At 40.9% G+C, this 23,147-nt stretch overlaps 1 long non-coding RNA gene across 1 annotated transcript in view; it reads left to right on the top strand.

The window, feature by feature from the left end:
* The first annotated feature begins 1,302 nt into the window (after nt 1-1,302).
* LOC137202352 (uncharacterized) overlaps nt 1,303-23,147 on the top strand; it is a 45,041-nt gene continuing 23,196 nt past the window's right edge. The window contains exon 1 of the long non-coding RNA XR_010932554.1: nt 1,303-1,359. This is a non-coding gene — a long non-coding RNA (uncharacterized lncRNA). The remainder of the gene's footprint in view (nt 1,360-23,147) is intronic.

Raw genomic sequence — 23,147 nt, forward strand, 5'->3', positions numbered from 1 at the left:
TTTGTTTTCTGTATTTAAGTAAATAAACACCAGTGTTTTCAAAGAACAGTTTGACTCTGGGTTGCTCCCAAGAAAAGCAGGAAATAAGCTTGCCCACAAACCCAGATAAAAACAAAGAGCCTGCACCTTTGCCACACATCTGGTAAGCAGACAAGTTCCCTGAATCTCAGCTGGGATAGAAGTTCCTCGCAGGAAACTTGTGTTTAGACACCCTGTAACCTTAGAACAGAGCCGGATATGGGTTGGATGCTTCACATATGTTAATTAATTGGAAGAAGGGAAAACAAAAAACTGCACTGATTGGGAACAGTGACACCCCCGCCCCCAACACACACACACACACACACACACACACACACACACACACACACTCTTGATGTGGCACAATGTGGTTTTGGTGTTAAAAAAAAAGTCACTCTAGGGGAGTGTGGAACTTTCATTCATTACCACAGGGAGAACAAACGGGGACTGCCTTTCTGGAAAAGCAATCTGGCCATGTGTAAGGAGAGCCCTTAAAGCTGTAAAAAGGAAGATATTCACCGCAATTAGATTCATAATATTTTAAAATATGCAACGAACAAAATGTCTAACAAAGAGAACCAGGTAGGCGTAGTACAGTAGCTCTACTGGAAGGACTATTAACTGCTAGTTATTAAAGATGATGTTTCCTCCCTTCTTCCTTTTCCTCAATACTGAATTTCTGCAGTGTCCCAGACACTGTTCTAGGCTTTTGGGATACAGCAAAGGAAAAACAATATGCAAAAGTGCTATTCTGCTGGGGTATACATTTAGGAGGAGGCAAGAGGGAGCCGGAGACCGCGAATATAGGGCAAGTTAAAAGGCTGTCAGCGCTATATAAACAAAAGAATAAGGTAAGGGTTTGGGGGTCGAGGTCAGTGTAAGTTTCATCCATTGGCAAAGCCTGTGGTGTGGGTGGAAGCCAGGCAGTTATCTGGCAGACTACGTGACAGTATGGAAAATGCTAATATTAAGTGAAAAGCTGGGTGCAAAACTATGCATTGAGGGGAAAAAAAATCCCCCAAAACTTGGAAAGAAGTAATAAATGCAGCAAAAGTAGTTTGAAGGGTAAGATTTTGGATGATGCTTCCTTCTCCCTCTTCCTCTCCCTCCCCCTCTCCTTCTTTCCACTTTGCATTTTCCTAATTTATGTTTGGCGAGGCTAAAAATCCACCGCTTGAAACAGAAGAGGCGCGGGCCTCGCGGTCTCGCCCGCGGCGGCCAGCAGGGAGCGCGCGACCCCCGCTTGGCGTCGCCCAGCCGCGAGTTCCCACAAGGCCCCGCGCGCCATGGGCTGCTCCAAGAGCAAGGAGGCGCGAGTGGCCGAGCGGCAGGCCGACGGTAAGAGTGGCCGGGGCGGCCGCAGGGCAGGTACGACTGAGGGCGGAGGCGCGGCCCCCGGGGCCCTCCAGACGGCCGGCGCCGACCCACCGTGGTTGGGGCCCCGCACCATGGCGCCCTCGGCCTGGCTGCCTTTGGCCGTCGTCGCGGGCCCGACGGGCGCCAAGCTGGAGAATCCGGAAACGGGGGAGGCCGGCCCTGCCGGGGGCCCTGGGGATGACCCGCGGCGGTGAAAGGCCACCGCTCCCTTTCCACCCGAAGACACGGAGGAGGCGGCTGGCCGCGGGCCGCCCGGCCTGGCAGCTTTCAAGGGGGTCGGAGGCAGGTGCCGGGCAGCCCAGACCTGCGAAGACGGTTCAGAGCCGACCCTACAGAGAATTACTGGCCTTTTTTTTTTTTGCCCGCGGGCTGTTGAAGGTGCGCCCTTGTTACAGGCACAGAGTTTCCAAAGAAAGAGTAGAGGGGAAGGGAACCCGCCACTTACTACCCCCGGGGAATTACCTTCCCCTCTCGAGAATCCAGGGCCCTGGGCTGAGGGTGACAAACTCAAAGGAGCTAAGGCCAAAGGGACTTTTAGGCCCGTTTAGCTGGAGATGCTGACTGGATAGGTCTTGGGTGGGGCCCACGTGCCCCCAGGCCCCCGCACCCTCTTGCCGTTCATCCCGAATCTTATGGGACACATCCTCCCTGTTTCTCCCACCCACCTGAATCTGAGGCACGTTTTTGACACCACCCCACTTTATCCTTCCGATTACTCTTTTCGATGAGAAAGGTGCGTATATTTTCTCCGTGTTGCAGGTAATGATCATAATGGCAAAGGCTCACAGTTACTAAGCACTGTTTCAAGCACTTGGCATGGGTCTGGTTGCATTTTACCAGCAGTACTCTGAGATGGGTGTATCGTACATCTCACCGACCCCCATTTTACAGATGAAGAAACTGAGGCACAAAGAGGTTACAAAACTTGCCCAAATTTCCACAGCTAAGTAGTGGTAGAACCGGGTTAAAAGCTGAGGCAATTTGATTCCAAAGCCCAGATCATAACCATTATACTGCCCCCCCTCGCCTCGGATTTTTTTTTTTTTTCCCCCGGCACGTGGGCCTCTCACTGTTGTGGCCTCTCCCGTTGCGGAGCACAGGCTCCGGACGCGCAGGCTCAGCGGCCATGGCTCACGGGCCCAGCCGCTCCGCGGCATGTGGGATCTTCCTGGACCGGGGCACGAACCCGTGTCCCTTGCATTGGCAAGTGGACTCTCAACCACTGCGCCACCAGGGAAGCCCTCGCCTCGGATTTTTACAGGTGTGAGAAGTGAGACCCAGAAAAGTAACTTGCCCAATTAAAAAAAAACATTTTTATCGAAGTATAGTTGATTTACAATGTTGTGTTCATTGTAACCTGCCCAACTGATGGAGTTGTTAAATGCTGTAGGATCTGCCTCCTTTCGAGGCTTACCATTTAGTTAGGGCAGCATATGGTGAAAGGCTAAAAGGAATTGTAATAAGAGCCAAGTGGGGAAGGCAGCTCCCTTGGAAGAGCTAGGATTTGGCAGGGGTGTCTGAAAGGGAAAGATCATTCTTGCTCTGGGAACAGCTGATAAGACCATCCTGGAGGTCATGAGGATACGTAGCCTGCTGGAGTTGAGGACTTGAGTTGGGGCAAGGGAAGAATGAGGGAGAAGGTCAAGTGGGGGCAGTTCCTGCTCAAGGTCAAGCAGCTAATTTGTGACCATTCCTTGAGTTTCTTCTCATCTACCCAGTGAAGGAGTTTGAGTCCGTGTGTCCCAAATTTGCCTTTCGTGTACCAGCTTCAGGATTTTTCCCATATTCATGTGCTACCATCTATTGACTATTTTTCTTTAGCTACATCCACCTTTTGCAGTGCTTTTTAATTGAAGTATACTATACGTACAGAAAAGTGCAGTTATACAGCTTACTAAATGTTTGCAAACGGAATGTCCCTATCCAGCCAGCACCCAGCTAAAGAAACAACATTTCTACTACCCCAGAAACCCCCGCCCCATGCCTCTTTCTCCCACACCAAGGGCACGTTTTTCTTTGGTTTTTTTTTTTTGGCCACACTGTGAGGCTGGCAGAACCTTAGTTCCTCCACTGGGGATTGAACCCAGGCCCTACGGTATTGGAAGCGTGGAGTCCTAACCACTGGACCGCTAGGGAATTCCCTTTGCTGATTTCTTTTTTTTACTTAGTTTTTATTGGCGTATGTTTGCCTTTGCTGATTCCTAACAGCATAAAAGTTTCACCTTTACATTTACTTTTCAAAATAAGTTTAGCATTTTTTAAGCATCAATCTATGAAAGCACTGCTTTGTTCTAGATATTTTTCTATGCACATACATATATGCATCCTATCGAAATTTAAAATGTTCTTTCCTGTAGCACCTATAAATATTCTAGAAGCTATCTTTCTTGAGTGTCACCAGTGATCTGCACACCAAATTTACTGAAATGTTAGGTCACATGTTCTCAAAGTTCCCTCCCACTGTAAATTATTAGGTTTCAAGCAAGAAACCGACTTCTTCAATGAGCAGCCAGAATCTAATGTGAAGTTTCTCACAATCCGGCCCAAGTTGTAATGAGTCTTGATTGAATGACTCTTCAACCAGGCATCTTATTTCTTATCAGGCACTAGGAACACCAGAATGAATAAGGCATGATCTCAGCCCTTGAACTTACAGTCTAGTGCAGATGAGTAACATAGAAAATGCTGTGTCATCATGTGTAATCATAAAGCTGGATGGGTACAAGATCCTTGAGAAAAGTGGTAGAGAGAGTTCACTTCTGGGTGCTTAGATTTTAATCTGTACTTCTGCCATGACACATATTCCATTCTATTTTAATTAACTTGTAAACATTTTTCCTGCTGGATTTTTGAGGATCGGGAAAATGTGTCTTGTTCATTATTGCATCTCCCACAGTCCTTGGCATGGTGCCTTAAAGATAGTTAGGAGTCAGTAAATGTATCCATATGGTCCATATGGCAAAGGGCAATTTTTTTTTTAAGTGAGGAATTTTCCATAAGCCGAGATGTTACTAATGCTGATCAGCTTCTTTAGTGAGGCAGAGACACAGTGTTTCTTAAAGTGTGGTCCTGAGACCAACTGCAAGAGAATTAATTATGTAAGAATTAATTACATAAGACAGCATTTCTCAAAGTGTGGTCCTAAGACCACCTACAAGAGAATTAATACATGTAAGGGATGTGGAGATTAAAAGCTCCTTTTCCTGGTCTCCAACCTAGACCTAGTAAGTCAGTCTCAGGGTATTGGGCCAGGAATCCTCACTTTTGGTGGCTTGGCTGATTCTGTTTGAACCAAGGTCTGAGAAGGCAGCAGTGAGGTGTTTGGGCCAGAGTCAAGCCATCTTTTCCCAGAAGAGGCTCCTGTCCTCAGCAGTGGGGCTGAGGCATGGGTGGAGGCAGCCTCTGCAGATCATTGAGGCTGATAGAGTGAGTCAGATGCAGTAAGAGGAAATTGAAAACTGTGAACCAAAGATCATCCTGGCTGACAGGCTAGGAATCTGCAATTAGAAGTTAATGTTGCCTGATTTACTAGATAATCAAGAGCATAATTGCTTTTAGCCCACATTAGCCAGATAATGTAACTAAAATCTTTGCACATGACTTAGATCTTCACACTTGAATGTTCACTTCTTTGTATTGAAGTGTACTGAGTATTTAAAGCTTTTAAATTAGTCTTTTTTTTGCGGTACGCGGGCCTCTCACTGTTGTGGCCTCTCCCGTTGCGGAGCACAGGCTCCGTACGCACAGGCCCAGCGGCCATGGCTCATGGGCCCAGCCACTCCACAGCATGTGGGATCTTCCTGGACCGGGGCACGAACCCGTGTCCCTTGCATCGGCAGGCGGACTCTCAACCACTGCGCCACCAGGGAAGACCTAGTCTTTTTTTTTAAATGCATTTCGGATTTACAGTTGGATTAAGTTCTTGAAAGAAATCATTAATCTGTATGGTAAACAACAGGGTGTGTTGGGGACTGTGGCTAACCGAGGGGAGAATGCTCTAAAAAGGGGCAACCTCTACTCAGCTCCCTTTCCACTGTGTGAGAAAATGAGTGGTGTTGCCAGACCTTCTGATTTCTCAAAAGAAACTAGAAATCCATATTTATTAATTATTTTTGTGACTTCCAGTTTGTAAATGTCAGAATAATTCAGTTAAATAAAACAAAACACTGAGGACCACACAAGATCTGATTGTATGATTGTAGGTAATTAAGGCCTGTGACTGTGTAAAATTATGTCAAGCTGGCACATGTTAAAAAAACAAAAAATGTGCCTTTTGAATGTATGGGAGGAGTGGCCAGGGCAGAAAATAGTTCTTCTTAGACCACAATGCAGAGAAATGACTCAGTGAACAATGTAATGACTGTTATCAAAGTATGATTTTTCAAAAAGTTAAAAACATGATTCTTGTACACAAATAAAATGAACCTGTATAAAAATTTATTAAACTCATCAATTAATGAAGGAATCAATAAGGTAGCAAAGCTGATTTAAAGGAGAATTCAAGGAATAGAGACTTACACAATCAAAGAATTGCTGAATGGATTTTGCTAGTAGTTACAAAACTGATTAATGTCAATAAAACTCTACAGGTCAATAAAACTGTAACCTTTGGTATTACTGGACAGAAATGTACAAGTTAACATGAAACTTCAGTGTCTGGACTCTAATAAAATAGTAAATAGTACAAATACATTCTCTTAGATTATTAAATGAGTCTCGAGTGGGTTTTTTAACAATGCCTCAGTATGACATTGAAAGGACATTGTCATCCCTTCATTTATTTCCAAGTTTTGGATACTTTTTCTTAAGATCGTGGGTATTACACCGTAGTTATGACTACCTTGAAGTTACTGCTCACTTATTTAGTGGTATTTTAAGCTGCTTATTCTTCTCAAATTGTGCTGCCCTAGTTTGCCTACTTTTTCAAGTGTGTGCAGCAGCCTGCAGAGGGATTAAAGCCACTGTGAGCATACTGAAGTCTTGCCCCCTCTATATCCAGTTTCATAGAGTGCTTTATCACAAAGATTTATTTTGAAGTGGGCGCAGCACTCTTGGTCATCACGTTTGTTTTAGGTTTACGGAAGTAATCTTACCTGATTGAGCAAGAGCTAGATTTGCTTTTTCTTTTATGTATGCAATGAGATCAAGGAAAAGAAGTAGAAGGAACTGAAACTCAGTAAGCATCTCCCCACCCCCAGGTCAAGCTTGTCAGGCATATAATACTGGGCTAAACATTCCTTGTGTTGGGAAAGCAGGAAGCATGGTTTGTTTTCTTGTACCCATTTGCAGCAAGCAGGGCTCCATGGTATCTTCCTGGGTGTGATTTGATCTGCTGGACTGGTAATTCTCGGGATTTGGCCAGGCTGATCTGGCTGGACAAGAGAGGGTTCCAGGTCAAAGTAGAACATAAGGGAAGCTGAACTGGGATTTGGCCTTCAGTCAAGCACAGGGACTAACCAGTAAAAGCTCTCTCTAAGTATCACTAAAAGGCAGCCGAAGGTAGGGACTGGCAAGAAGGGAAGCATGAGCAGGTGTGTCTGGCAGCTAGTTTTAAGGTACAGCAGTTGGAGCAGGCTTGCTAAGGAACGTTAACTCTTTATTAAAACAACAACAAAGCAAAGCCCGATCAACTTCTCTGGCTCTGGGTGTGGGCAGAGTAGTGTGAGAGGCAGAGGTGGTAGATTTTAAAGGGATTTGTGTGTATGATCTTTTTGCTTAGGCACCGGTTAATAATCATTCACATTGGATTAGATCAATGCTGTAACTCCTGGGGAATTTTCTTTTAAGAGCAAAGAACTTTTGACAGGTTTAGGCTTCTTTTAAAGGCTTCCTCTCTTGCATTTGGCCCAGTTTTGTTTTGTTTTTTCTGTTCCCTGACCTTGCCAGGCTGCCTCACTTATCTTATTATTCAATGGTTGGTCTCTTCTGCCTGGAATACATACCCTTCCTTCTCTTTGTTGGGCAAACTCTCCTTACCCATCAAGACCAAGTCCAAATGACAGTTTTGTGATTCCCCAAATAGAGTTAGTGTTGCCGTTTGTGGACACCTGTGGCCCTTTGCATTTCTGTTATAGGACATATTGTGTAGTGTGTAATATACTCTACTAGACTGAGTTCCCAGGGTAAGGTTGTCTTGTTCAGAGTTGAATTTCCTGTTTGGGATAGTGCATGGCACATAGTAGGTGCTCAGTAAATGTTTGAATAAAGTGAGTCGAGTTTTTCTCTCCTGTCTGATTTTCTCTCCCACTTTTGATCAATCCAGGAACCAGTTTTCCCCCTTGGAAACTTCTATTATCTAGTTCTCTTGCCTCTGACTCTTTGGAATCTTACAAATGAGACAACTCAGTCAGGTAAAATTGCCCTTGTCATGAGGGAGAAGGAATGGTTTTTCCAACATTCCATATGGGGTGTTGTAGTTCCCAGTAATATAGTTTTTTTGAAAGAGGGGGTAACTCCTAAGGTAGTCTTTTAAGTTAGGTTATATCTACTCACTCAACACCTATTAACCATCTTCTAGATGTTAGGCATTGTTGTAGGGACTGGGGATGTGACTGAACATGCCCTTCTGGGGTTGTTTTCTGGAGTGGAATATAACTTCTGAGACTTTTTATGAAAAGTAGTGATATATGTGAATGCTCTTTATGAGTCAGGCACTATGCTGAGTGCTTTACATATACTAACTCATTCAATCATTGCAACAACCAAATGAGGAAAACTGGGTACAGAGAGGTAAAGGGCATACAAATAGTAAGGAGTGGAGCCAGGATCCTCCCCCAGGAAGCTGATGCTCTACTGCCTCAATAGATTGATTAGCCATTTTTAACGTAATGAGAACCTGCGTCCCTCCATCACGTCATAAGACTTGAAAGTAAAACATTGTGTTTCCATGAAAATAAGCAGTTGAGTTAAAATAAAACTTTTAGGAGGATTGCCAGTACCTGGAAATGAAGGGGAAAAGGATCATATTCAGGACAGTTTAACCTTATGTTTAAGGACAAGTAGACTAAAAATTAGTCATAGAAATCCTGAATACAGCTTAAAATGTCCAGCTTAGGTGATGAGTGCTGAATGCTGTGGGCTCACTGACCCTGCCTTCAAAGCATAGTAGTATCCCTTTATCACTTCGTGTCCACAAGATCAGTCGGGTCCCTGGAACGTAACCTTGAATTGGAAGAGCCTGATATAAAACAACTTAGCTTCTAAGGTTGATCCCAGTACAGGACCATCATTACAGAGAGCTCCTGTTATATTTGAGGGCTGCTTATTTAGACTATGGCTCCACAATTCACTTGCGGGGGAGTGGAAAGAGAATCAGAGTCAAGAGAACAGAGTTCTAGCTCCTGTTTTACCATCAACTAGCTGTGTGATTTGAGACACATTCCATGGCACTCTGGGCCTCAGTTTCCTCATTTGCAAAATAAAGTGAATGGATAAACCTTAAATCCTTCCCAGCTCTAAAATTCTATGGATCTGTCTCCCAGAAAAATTTAAATGCAGGGAATTCCCTGGCGGTCCAGTGGTTAGGACTCTGCGCTTTCACTGAGGAGGGCCCGGGTTCAATCCCTGGTCGGGGAACTAAGGTCCCACAAGCCTCACAGTGCAGCCAAAAAAAAAAAAAAAAAAAAGTAAATGCATAGGACATGTAATAATTTCATACAAAAATACCTAGCATTTTGTAGGATTCCACAATATACAAGGTAATTTCACATTTATTATCTAAGACATGTCTGTTTTCCTGTCTTGGCTCCTGTAATACATGCTTGAATAACTACTAAGATTTTAACTCATTCACTTCATTTTATGTGGGCAAGCCAGCAACTCCTGAGATAGCAGGAAAGAACTTGCTTTACAGTGATAAATATATTAAAATCAAAAATAATGTCTTAATTGCATTTGAAAAAGATTAGAGGGATTTGCATAAATACAAGTACATTTCTGGAACCAGTTCTCTGAAAGGAATGATTCTTAAATTCATGTCCCTCTTCTATATATAAGATCTTCATTGCAGTCTTGTTTTCTTTTTTCATAACAGCTGCTCAGTAACTGAGTATATCTTTTGGGATATTTTTTAAATCTTAAGACTTAATCTACAAGTAAAATTGACACTTTGGTTGTCAGTTTTATAAGTTTTAACACACATGTACACAGTCTGGATATATTACAGTTCCATCACCCCCCAAAAAACTCCCTCCTGCTCTCCCTCTGTGGTCACAACCTATCCCCTCTCCTAACTTCTGGCAGCCACTGATCTGTTCTCCATCAATATAGTTTTGTCTTTTCAGGAATGCCATATACATGGAATCACACAAAATGTAACCTTTCACATGTGTAATGCCTTTGAGATTCATACAATATGTTGTATTCTATTTTATTGCATTTATTACATTGTATGAATGTACCATAATATAAGCTTTCGCTTATTGAAAGACATTTGGATTGTTTTCATTTTCTGGTGATTAAAAATAGAGCTGCTATAAACTATTGTGTCCAGGTTTTTAAAAAATTGAGATATAACTAACATACTATAAAACTCACCATTTAAAAGTGTACAGTTAAGTGTGCAACCAACACTACTATACAACTTTAGAATCTTTTCACTACCCTAAATAGAACCCTCATCCCCATTAGCAGTAGATACCCTCTCCACTCCTCTCTCCCAGGAGACCCTGACAACCATTAATCTACTTTCCGTCTGTATAGATTTGCCTATTCTGGGCATTTCATAGAAAAGAAATCATACACTATGTGGTCTTTTGTGACTAGCTTCTTTCACTAAGCACATTTTCAAGGTTAATCCACACTGTAGCATATTATCAGTACTTCATTTCTTTTTATTGCTGAATAATATGCCATTGTTTGTGTCTGAAACTCTGAGGTCCAATCAAAAAGGAAATATAGTCTGTTGCCTCTGTTTGAAGTAATCCTATAGAAAGATGTTAGGATCGTTTTTCTAGGGATCATATTATTTATATTTATGCTTATATATGTGTATAAATTATGAAAAATAAATAATTTTACAACTGAGTAAACAAAATGAAGAAAACAGAACAAAAAATATGCCATTGTATGGATATACCACATTTTATTTATTCATCAGGTGATGGACATTTGTGTTGTTTCTACTTTTTTTTGTTTGTTTCTATTTTTGGCTATTATCTATAATACTTCTATGAACATAAGTGTACAAGTTTGTGTGGTCACATTTTCTTTTTTCTTGGGTATATACTTAGAATTAGAACTGCTGGATCATATAATTACATGTTTAAATTTTTAAGGAACGGCCAAACTGCTTTTTAAAAATCCATGCCATTTTACATTCCCACCAGCAATGTATAAGGGTTCTAATTTCTCCACATCTTTGTCAACACTTGTTACTATCTTTTAAATTTTAGCCAATTGGTTGGTGTGAAGTGGTATCTCATGGTGGTTTTGATTTACATTTCCCTGACTGATGATGTTGAGCATCTCTTTGTGTGATTATTGACTATTTGTTTGTCTTCTTTGGGAAGAGGTCTGTTCAGAATCTTTCCCCACTTGATAATTGAGCTATTTGTCTTTTTATTGTTGAGTTGTAAGAGTTTTTTATGTATTCTGCATACAAGTCGCCTATCAGATATATGATTTGTAAATATTTTCTCCTATTCTGTAGGTTGTTTTTTAACTTTACTTGATGGTACCCTTTGAAGCATAAAACTTTTAAAGTTTGATGAAGTCCACTTAATCTTTTGCTTTCTTTTGTTGCTTGTGCTTTTGGTGTCATATCCAGGAAACCATCCAAGATCACAGAGATTTATTCCTATATATATATATATTTTTTCTGACTGTGTTGGGTCTTCGTTGCTGCACCTGGGCTTTCTCTAGTTGTGGCGAGCAGGGGCTACTCTTCATTGTGTTGTGCGGGCTCCTCATTGGAGTGGCTTCTCTTGTTGCTGAGCACGGGCTCTAGGCCTGCGGGCTTCAGTAGTTGTGGCACATGGGCCCTAGAGCATGTGGGCTTCAGTAGTTGCGGCGCTTGGGCTCTAGGGTACGTGGGCTTCAGTAGTTGTGGTGCACAGGCTCAGTAGTTGTGGCTCGCAGGCTCTAGATTGCAGGCTCAGTAGTTGTGGTGCACAGGCTTAGTTGCTCCATGGCATGTGGGATCTTCCTAGACCAGGGATCGAACCTGTGTCCCCTGCATTGGCAGGTGGATTCTTAACCACTGTGCCACCAGGAAGGTCCATTCTTATGTTTTTTTGTTTGTTTGTTTGTTTTGCGGTACGCAGGCCTCTCACTGCTGTGGCCTCTCCTGTTGCGGAGCACAGGCTCCGGACGCACAGGCTCAGCTGCCATGGTTCATGGGCCCAGCCGCTCCACGGCATGAGGGATCTTCCCGGACCAGGGCATGAACCCGCGTCCCCTGCATTGGCAGGCAGACTCCCAACCACTGCGCCACCAGGGAAGCCCCACTCCTATGTTTTTTGCTAAGAGTTTTATAGTTTTTATTCTTCCATTTAGTTCCATGATCTATTTTGATTTAATCTTTGTGTATGGTGTGAGGAAGGGGTCCAACTTCATTCTTTTGCATGTGGATATACAGTTGTCAGCAACTTGTTGAAAAGACTACTTTCCCCCATTGAATTGTCTTGAAACCCTTGTCAAAAAATCAACATACTGGTTTATTTCTGGAGTCTCAATTCTATTGCATTGATCTATTATCTATTCATGTGCCTGTACTGCGCTGTCTTGATTACTGTTGATTTGTAGTGAGTTTTGAAATTAGGAAGTGTGAGTCCTTCTACTTTGTTCCTCTTTTTCAAGATTTTGGCAATTCTGGGTCCTTTGCATTTCCATGTGAATTTTAAGGTCATCTCATCAATTTCTGCAAAGAAGACAGCTAGGATTTTGATAGGGATTGTATTGAATCTGTAGATTTTTTGGGGGGGGTTGTGCTATAGTGAGTGACTCATGTTAATTTCAGGCACCTCCCAGCAGGGGATTCTCAGAGGGCAGCTCTGGCACTCAGTATGTCCACCAGGGCCCGGAGCTTCTCAGACAGCGCCACCTGGTACAGTGCAGGCTACTCAAGCTACCTGTGGGCAGGACTCAGACGGCTCAGGGACTGCTGAGCGAAGGCCCTAGATTCGGCCAGAGATGGGAGGGGCTCACACAGCTATCCCTGCTGGACCCAGAGTTGCAGCAGAGGCTCCACGATTAATTTGGGGAATATTGCAATCTTAAAGTCTTCCAGTCAATGAGCTTGAGATGTCTTTCCATTTATTTAGTTCTTTCTTTCAATGATGTTTTGTAGTTTTCAATGTATAGGCCTTGCACTGCTTTTGTTAAACCTTTTCCTAAGTATTTTATTCTTTTTGAAGCTATTGTTAATGGAAATGCTTGCCTAATTTCATTTTCACATTGCTCATTGCTAGTGAAATGTAACTGAAGAAGATTTTTATATTAACCTTCTATGTTACAACTTGCAGAACTTGCTCATTCATTCTAAGAGATGTGTGTTCATGTGTTTGTGTATTCCGGAGGATTTTCTATATACAATATCATGTTATCTGTGAACACAGATAGTCTTACTACTTCCTTTCAAACTTGGATAACTTTAATTTTATTTACTGCCTAACTGTCTTGGCTAAAACCTCTAGTTCAATGTTGAATAGAAGTGGCAAGAGCAGACATCTTTAACTTGTTCCTGATCTTAGGGGGAAAGCATTCAGTCCTTCACCATTAAGTATGATATTAGTCGTGGGTTTTTCATAGATGGACTTTATCAGGTTAGGAGAGTTCTCTTCTGTTCCTAGTTTGTTGAGTGTTTTTATCATAACAGGGTGTTGGGTTTTGTCAAGTGTTTTTTCTGCATTTATTGAGATGATCATGTAGTTTTTGTCCCTATTCAATTAACATGGGATATTGCATCGATTTATTTTTCATATGTTAGATCAACCTGTGCAAAGTTTATCCTGGAATAAATTCCACTTCATTGTGGTATATAATCCTTTGTGTATGTTGCTGGATTTGGTTCACTAACATTTTGTGGAGGATTTTGGGATTTTTGTGTTTCTATTTATAGGAGATATTGGTCTGTGGTTTACTTTTTTCTTTTTTGACCACGCCACACGGCTTGTGGGATCTTACTTCCCCAACCAGGGATTGAACTCAGGCCCTCGGCAGTGAAAGCATGGAGTCCTAACCACTGGATAACCAGGGAATTCCCTGGTTTGTGGTTTTCTTTTCATGTGATGTCCTTGCCTGGTTTTGGTATCAGGGCAATAATGGTCTCATAAAATGAGTTGGGAACTGTTCCGTCTTCTATTTTTTTTGAAGAGTTTGTGAAGAACTGGTGTTAATTCTGCTGTAGGTGTTTGGTAGAATTCACTAGTGAAGGCACCTGAGCCTGGGCTTTTCTTTGTGGGAAGTTTTTGACTACTAATTCAATCTTTTTATTTAGTGTAGGTCTATTCAGATTTTCATTTCTTCAAAAGTCAGTTTGGGGGACTTCCCTGGTGGTGCAGTGGTTAAGAATCAGCCTGCCAATGCAGGGGCCACGGGTTCGAGCCCTGATCTGGGAAAATCCCACATGCCGCGGAGCAACTAATCCCGTGTGCCACAGATACTGAGCCTGTGCTCTAGAGCCCTCAAGCCACAACTACTGAGCCCACATGCCACAACTACTGAAGCCCGTGCACCTACAGCATGCACCACAACAAGAGAAGCCACCACAATGAGAAGCCTGCACACCTCAACAAAGAGTAGTCCCCGCTCGCTGCAACTAGAGAAAGCCCGTGCACAGCAACAAAGACCCAATGCAGCCAAAAATAAATAAATTAATTAATTAATAAAAAAAAGTCAGTTTGGGTAGTCACGTCTTTCTAGGAAGTTTTTAGTTTCATAGCAGGTATCTAATTTGTTGGCATACAATTGATCATGTGATTTTTCTTTTTAGACTGTTAATGTGGCAGATTACATTGATTAATTTTTTTTTTTAATGTTGAACCAACCTTGCATTCCAGGATAAACCCCACTAGCTCATGGTATATTATTATTATTTTTTTTTATATAATGCTGGATTGAATTTGACATTATTTTGTTGAGGAATTTTATGTCTTTTTTATGAGGGATATTGGTTGGTCTACAGTTTTCTTTTCTTGTACTGACTTTGTCTAGTTTGGGTATCAGGGTAATACTGGTCTCATAAAATGAGTTGGAAAATGGTCCCTCGTCTTGTATTTTCTGGACAAGATTGTGTAGATTGGTATATTGGTATATTTATTAAATATTTTTTCTCCTGGTATTCTATACATGTGAAAATATTGCTGGATCAGAGGGACTTCTAAATACCACTGCTTTCTATAGTTTTCTCTTTTTTTTCTTTTTTTGAATTTTATTTTATTTATTTTTTTATACAGCAGATTCTTATTAGTCATCCATTTTATACAAATCAGTGTATACACGTCAATCCCAATCTCCCAATTCATCACACCCCCACCCCCACCCCCCCGCTGCTTTCCCCTCTTTGTGTCCATACATTTGTTCTCTACATCTGTGTCTCAGTTTCTGCCCTGCAAGCCGGTTCATCTGTACCATTTTTCTAGGTTCCACATATATCCGTTAATATATGATATTTGTTTTTCTCTTTCTGACTTACTTCACTCTGTATGACAGTCTCTACATCCATCCATGTCTCTACACATGACCCAATTTCGTTCCTTTTTATGGCTGAGTAATATTCCATTGTATATATGTACCACCTCTTCTTTATCCATTCATCTGTTGATGGGCATTTAGGTTGCTTCCATGACCTCGCTATTGTAAATAGAGCAGCAATGAACATTGCAGTGCATGTGTCTTTTTGAATTATGGTTTCCTCTGGGTATATGCCCAGTAGTGGGATTGCTGGGTCATATGGTAATTGTATTTTTAGTTGTTTAAGGAACCTCCATACTGTTCTCCATAGTGGCTGTATCAATTTACATTCCCACCAACAGTGAAAGAGGGTTCCTTTTTCTCCACACCCTCTCCAGCATTTGTTGTTTGTAGATTTTCTGATGAGGCCAATTCTAACTGGTGTGAGGTGATACCTCATTGTAGTTTTGATTTGCATTTCTCTAATAATTAGTGATGTTGAGCAGTTTTTCATCTGTTTCTTGGCCATCTGTATGTCCTCCTTGGAGAAATGGCTATTTAGGTCTTCTGCCCATTTTTTGATTGTGTTGTTTATTGTTTCAATGTTGAGCTGCATGAGCCGTTTACATATTTTAGAGATTAATCCTTTGTCCGTTGATTCATTTGCAAATATTTTTTCCCATTCTGAGGGTTGTCTTTTCATCTTGTTTGTAGTTTCCTTTGCTTTGCAAAAGCTTTTAAGTTTCCTTAGGTCCCATTTGTTTATTTTTGTTTTTATTTCCATTACTTTAGGAGGTGGATCAAAAAAGATATTGCTGTGATTTATGTCAAAGAGTGTTCTTCCTATGTTTTCCTCTTAAGAGTTTTATAGTGTCCAGTCTTACATTTAGGTCTCTAATCCATTTTGAGTTTATTTTTGTGTATGGTGTTAGGGAGTGTTCTAATTTCATTCTTTTACATGCAGCTGTCCAGTTTTCCCAGCACCACTTATTGAAGAGACTGTTTTTTCTCCATTGTATATCCTTGCCTCCTTTGTCATAGATTAGTTGACCATAGGTGGGTGAGTTTATCTCTGGGCTTCCTATCCTGTTCCATTGATCTATATTTCTGTATTTGCGCCAGTACCATATTGTCTTGATTACTGTAGCTTTGTAGTATAGTCTGAAGTCAGGGAGTCTGATTCCTCCAACTCCGTTTTTTTCTTCAAGACTGCTTTGGCTATTTGGGGTCTTTTATGTCTCCATACAAATTTTAAGACTTTTTGTTCTAGTTCTCTAAAAAATTCCATTGGGAATTTCACAGGGATGCATTGAATCTGTAGATTGCTTTGGGTAGTGTAGTCATTTTCACAATATTGATTCTTCCAATCCGAGAACATGTTATACCTCTCCATCTGTTGGTATCATCTTTCATTTCTTTCAACAGTGTCTTATAGTTTTCTGCATAGAGGTCTTTTGTCTCCCTAGGCAGGTTTATTCCTAGGTATTTTATTCTTTTTGTTGCAGTGGTAAATGGGAGTGTTTCCTTAATTTCTCTTTCAGATTTTTTATCATTAGTGTATAGGAATGCAAGAGATTTCTGTGCATTAATTTTGTATCCTGCAACTTTACGAAATTCACTGATTAGCTCTAATAGTTTTCTGGTGGCATCTTTAGGATTCTCTATGTATAGTATCATGTCACCTGTAAACAGTGACAGTTTTCTTCTTCTTTTTCAATTTGTATTCCTTTTATTTCTTTTACTTGCCGTGGCTAGGACTTCCAAAACTATGTTGAATAATAGTGGCGAAAGTGAAACATTGTCTTGTTCCTGATCTTAGAGGAAATGCTTTCAGTTTTTCACCATTGAGACTGAGTTTCAATTTCATTACTTGTGATTGGTCTGTTCATATTTTCTATTTCTTCCTGGTTCAGTCTTGGAAGGTTATACCTTTCTAAGAATTTGTCCATTTCTTCCAGGTTGTCCATTTTTTTGGCACAGAGTCGCTTGTAGTACTCTCTTAGGATGCTTTGTATTTCTGCGGTCTCTGTTGTAACCTCTCCTTTTTCATTTCTAATTTTATTGATTTGAGTCCTCTCCCTCTTTTTCGTGATGAGTCTGGCTAATGGTTTATCAATTTTGTTTATCTTCTCAAAGAACCAGCTTTTAGTTTTATTGATCTTTGCTATTGTTTTCTTTGTTTCTATTCCATTTATTTCTGCTGTGATCTTTATGATTTCTTTCCTTCTACTAACTCTGGGTTTTGTTTGTTCTTCATTCTCTAGTTCCTTTAGGTGTAAGGTTAGATTGTTTATTTGAGATTTTTCTTGTTTCTTGAGGTAGGCTTGTATAGCTATAAACTTCCCTCTTAGAACTGCTTTTGATGCATCCCATAGGTTTTGGATCGTCGTGTGTTCATTGTCATTTGTCTCTAGGTATTTTTTCATTTCCTCTTTGATTGCTTCAGTGATCTCTTGGTTATTTAGTAACGTATTGTTTAGCCTTCATGTGTTTGTGTTTTTTACGTTTTTTCCCCTGTAATTCATTTCTAATCTCATAGCATTGTGGTCAGAAAAGATGATTGCTACGATTTCAATTTTATTAAATTTACTGAGTCTTGATTCGTCACCCAAGATGTGATCTATCCTGGAGAATGTTCCATGCACACTTGAGAAGAAAGTGTAATCTGCTGTTTTTGGATGGAATGTCCTATAAATATCAATTAAATCTATCTGGTCTATTGTGTCATTTAAAGCTTGTGTTTCCTTGTTAATTTTCTGTTTGGATGGTCTGTGCATTGGTGTAAGTGAGGTGTTAAGGTCCCCCACTATTATTGTGTTACTGTTTATTTCCACTTTTATAGCTGTTAGCAGTTGCCTTATGTATTGAGGTGCTCCTATGTTGGGTGCATATATATTTATAATTGTTATATCTTCTTCTTGGATCGATCCCTTGATCATTATGTAGTGTCCTTCCTTGTGTCTTGTAACATTCTTTATTTTAAAGTCTATTTTATCTAATATGAGTATTGCTACTCCAGCTTTCTTTTGATTTCCATTTGTATGGAATATCTTTTTCCATCCCCTCACTTTCAGTCTGAATGTGTCCCTAGATCGGAAGTGGGTCTCTTGTAGACAGCATATATATAGGTATTGTTTTTGTATGCATTCAGACAGCGTGTGTCTTTTCGTTGGAGCATTTAATCCATTCACATTTAAGGTAGTTATCGATATGTATGTTCCTATGACCATTTTCTCTTCTTTTTTTTTTGAGGTACGCAAGCCTCTCACTGTTGTGGCCTCTCCCATTGCCAAGCACAGGCTCTGGACGCGCAGGCTCAGCGGCCATGGTTCACGGGCCCAGCCGCTCTGTGGCACGTGGGATCTTCCCGGACCAGGGCACGAACCCGTGTGCCCTGCATTGGCAGACGGACTCTCAACCACGGCGTCACCAGGGAAGCCCCTATGACCATTTTCTTAATTGTTTGGGGTTTGTTTTTGTAGGTCCTTTTCTTCTTTTGTGTTTCCCACTTAGAGAAGTTCCTTTAGCATTTGTTGTAGAGCTGGTTTGGTGGTGCTGAATTCTCTTAGCTTTTGCTTGTCTGTAAAGCTTTTGATTTCTCCCTCGAATCTGAATGAGACCCTTGCCGGGTAGAGTAATCTTGGTTGTAGGTTCTTCCCTTTCATCACTTTAAGTATATCATGCCACTTCCTTCTGGCTTGTAGAGTTTCTGCTGAGAAATCAGCTGTTAACCTTATGGTAATTCCCTTGTATGTTATTTGTTGTTTTTCCCTTGCTGCTTTCCATAATTTTTCTTTGTCTTTAATTTTTGCCAGTTTGATTACTATGTGTCTCAGCGTGTTTCTCCTTGGGTTTATCGTTTATCCTGTATGGGACTCTCTGTGCTTCCTGGACTTGGGTGGCTATTTCCTTTCCCATGTTAGGGAATTTTTCGACTATAATCTCTTCAAATATTTTCTCGGGTCCTTTCTCTCTCTCTTCTCCTTCTGGGACCCGTATAATGTGAATGTTGCTGTGTTTAATGTTGTCCCAGAGGTCTCTTAGGCTGTCTTCATTTCTTTTCATTCTTTTTTCTTTATTCTGTTCCACAGCAGTGAATTCTACCATTCTGTCTTCCAGGTCACTTATCCGTTCTTCTGCCTCAGTTATTCTGCTATTGACTCCTTCTAGTGTATTTTTCCTTTCAGTTATTGTATTGTTCATCTCTGTGTATTTGTTCTTTAATTCTTCTAGGTCTTTGTTAAACATTTCTTGCATCTTCTCGATCTTTGTCTCCATTCTTTTTCCGAGGTCCTGGATCATCTTCACTATCATTATTCTGAATTCTTTTTCTGGAAGGTTGCCTATCTCCACTTCATTTAGTTGTTTTTCTGGGGTTTTATCTTGTTCCTTCATCTGGTACATAGCCCTCTGCCTTTTTATCTTGTCTGTCTTTCTGTGAATGTGGTTTTTGTTCCACAGGCTGCAGGATTGTATTTCTTCTTCCTTTTAGAGATGAAATTTTCTATACAATGATAGAGTCAACGATATTTGATGCCAAGATCTTAAGGTCCATCTCACTTTTTTGCAGGAATTTCCTCCCTATTTGTTGTAGTCTTATCACTGTCCCTTCATGGTCACCAGCTGAAACCATGCATATCAGGTTGGGATTTGAACCCACAAGCCGGGACTTGAACCCAGCCAAAATCCAGATTGGGACTTGAACCCACAGTCCTTTTACTGAGATCACACACCTGGTCTCATGACTTAAAGAAGCTCAGGTTGTTGATGTCTCATCATGGAAAGAATTCAATGAGAGACAAAGTGATAGGTAAGATGTGGATTTATTTAGAGAGTAACATACTCCACAGACAGAGTGAGGGCCATCTCAGAAGGCAAGAGCACTCTATAGTTTCCTCTTAAGTCCTTAAAAGAAAATCTGTTCAAACACAATGCAACCTTATCTCTTATTTCTAAACCTTTTATGAGAAAACTGGAAAGATTGAGACAGTTTCTTTAAAAGTCTAATGTTGGTCATATTGGCTGGACATTTTAGTATACTATGACTTTTCCATTTTTTTAACACTCAGGTAACATAAAGAATAAGAGAAATACAAAATATTTCTGTATGTATATATATTTGAAGCATGTTCAGTGAAATTATGAGAATTAATGGTCTAGTATAGGTAAGAGAACTTCTTTTTTTTTTTTTTTTTTTTTTTATAAAAGTTACCATCCTAACCGTTTGTTTTTGTTTTTTTTTTTTTTTTTTTTTTACATAAATGTATTTATTTATTTTTGGCCGCATTGGGTCTTCGTTGCTGCGCACTGGCTTTTCTCTGGTTGCAGCGAGCGGGGCTACTCTTCGTTGTGGTGCGCGGGCTTCTTGTGGCGGTGGCTTCTCTTGTTGCGGAGCACGGGCTCTAGGCGCACAGGCTTCAGTAGTTGTGGCGCGCAGTCTCAGTAGTTGTGGCACACGGGCTTAGTTGCTCCGCAGCATGTGGGATCTTCCTGGACCAGGGCTCGAACCCGTGTCCCCTGCATTGGCAGGCGGATTCTTAACCACTGCACCACCAGGGAAGCCCGAGAACTTCTTTTAGTTAGCTTTTAAGTGGTATTTGGTGGGGGTTTGTGTGTGTGAGTGTGTGAGTGTGAGTGTGTGAGTGTGAGGGATCAGCTTAGTCATTTCCACATATTCCTTTTGTATTTTAATGACTGTAATTCAGATTTGATAGTGGGTATGTTGTACAATGAAAGATAGCACCTACACTTTCTTCCATGTGTATGCTTTATGTCCAGAAAAGACATCTTTGCAGAAATTTTGTACATATCTAGACCAACTCTTATCTCGTAGATGAAGAAATTGAAATCTAGAGAGCATTATCAAGTCAAGAGTATATCCATCATAGATGAGAAAAATCTGATTTCTTAAATCATTTAAAAAATATAATATACTAAGGAAAACTTTAAAATTTTATTCTTTCATGTAATATTTTTAAAGTGTTTATATTTCTGATTTTAAAAAAGTTCTCTAGTATTGCCTTTAAAATGATTTTCTTTTTAAAATTTTTTATTTTCTTATTTATTTATTTATTTTTGGTTGCATTGGTTTTTCATTGTTGCGCACAGGCTTTCTCTAGTTGAGGCAAGCAGGGGCTACTCTTTGTTGTGGTGCGTGGGTTTCTCATTGCGGTGGCTTCTCTTGTTGCGGACCATGGGCTCTAGGCATGCGGGCTTCAGTAGTTGTGGCACGTGGGCTCAGTAGTTGTGGCACATGGCTCTAGAGTACAGGCTCAGTAGTTGTGGCACACGGGCTTAGTTGCTCGGTGGCATGTGGAATCTTCCCGGGCCAGGGCTTGAACCCATGTCCCCTGCATTGGCAGACAGATTCTTAGCCACTGTACCACCAGGGAAGTCCCTAAAATGATTTTATTATCTTATTAACAGCATCAATATGAAATTTAACAGTAGGAGAAAGTTGGATATTTTTTTCTTTTACCATTCGGTTCTTTTTTTTTTTTTTTAATAGTTTTAATTAATTAATTAATTAATCAATTTCGTTGTGCTGGGTCTTAGTTGTAGCAGGCGGGCACATGGGCTCCTTAGTTGTGGCATGAGAACTCTTAGTTGTGGCATGCATGTGGGATCTAGTTCCCCGACCAGGGACCAAACCCAGGCCCCCTGCATTGGAAGCATGGAGTCTTATCCACTGTGCCACAAGGGAAGTCCCACCATTTGGTCCTTAAATAACCCTTCCAAATTCCTGTGGTAAATCCTCACCCTGACAGAATGATGTTTGGGCCGAGTGATCCAGTAAACTAAGACCAACCGTACTCCCACCTCCACACAGAGTCTGCTGCAGTAACAACACACTTGATCTTCTGGTATAGTTTTTCCCATCATAAACCAGTCCTTTGGGGAAGAGATATTTACTTTCACAATGTGTGTTCTCTGGTTCGTATAGCCATTGAATCCTGGACGTGGCGTATAATCGTATTAGAATACAGTTGTGGGACTTCCCTGTTGGCGCAGTGGTTAAGAATCCACCTGCCAATGCAGGGGACATGGGTTCGAGCCCTGGTCCAGGAACATCCCACATGCTGAGGAGCAACTAAGCCCGTGTGCTACAACTACTGAGCTTGCATGCCACAACTACTGAAGCCCGCGTGCCTAGAGCCTGTGCTCTGCAACAAGAGAAACCACAGCAATAAGAAGCCTGCGCACCACAACGAAGAGTAGCCCCTGCTCACCGCAACTAGAGGAAGCCTGCGTGCAGCAACTAGAGAAAGCCTGCGTGCAGCAACGAGGACCCAACACAGCCAAAAAATAAATAAATTTATTTAAAAAAAGAAGAAGAATACAGTTGTGGAGTGAGGCAAGTGGGAAATTCCTTCTAGGCTAGAACCCCCACCACAACCCAGGTTTAATTTTAATCTTCTAATAAGACTCCTTGGAAGGAGCTACAAGAAGAGCTATAACCAGGGTGTTGTAGGCCCTTCTGTAGCAGCTTGCTTCTAACATAATTAGTACTTCATGTGGCAGATTCTTTGTAAGAACTAAAAACCCCTTTCAAAACTAAAAACCATCCCAGTGTTTGATTTCAATGTGGTAAATAAATAGTACTAAAAACTAAGATGTATTTACTATATTCAGCGTCAGAGAGCCATCAGCATGTCCCATTAAGTTTCTAGTCTTCCTTGTGTTTCCACAAATACTTGTGTTTTATTTTTCTAGCATGTCTCATACCCTGCAGACTTTAAAACACACGTACAATTATCTTGTCTTCTTCACTTTATAGATCATATATGCTTCCCCACTTAAGCTTCCCTACTCTTAGGTTTTTTTTATGGAATAACCTCTTACTTGATGGTGTATTGTTACACTCAACTGTAATAATATCCCGTGTTTCCGTGGTTTGAATAAAATACTATTAAAAATTATTAATTTATTTTTTAAAAATCTGAGAGTGGTGATGTGTTTGCAAAACTCTTTGCATTTGAACTGAATAAAAAGTTTTGTTAAGAACTGTGGGATCTGCAGAAATCCTTGAATGGAGTGCTATAAAATTTTTATCATCACATTTGAAGTGATCATGTTGCTAATTAGTGGCAGAAGTTCAAGTTCTAACAAGTGGCAGCTCCAGTCTGTGTTTAACCTTG

This window comes from Pseudorca crassidens, chromosome 11, assembly GCF_039906515.1.
Source record: "Pseudorca crassidens isolate mPseCra1 chromosome 11, mPseCra1.hap1, whole genome shotgun sequence".
Classification (NCBI taxonomy): domain Eukaryota; kingdom Metazoa; phylum Chordata; class Mammalia; order Artiodactyla; family Delphinidae; genus Pseudorca; species Pseudorca crassidens.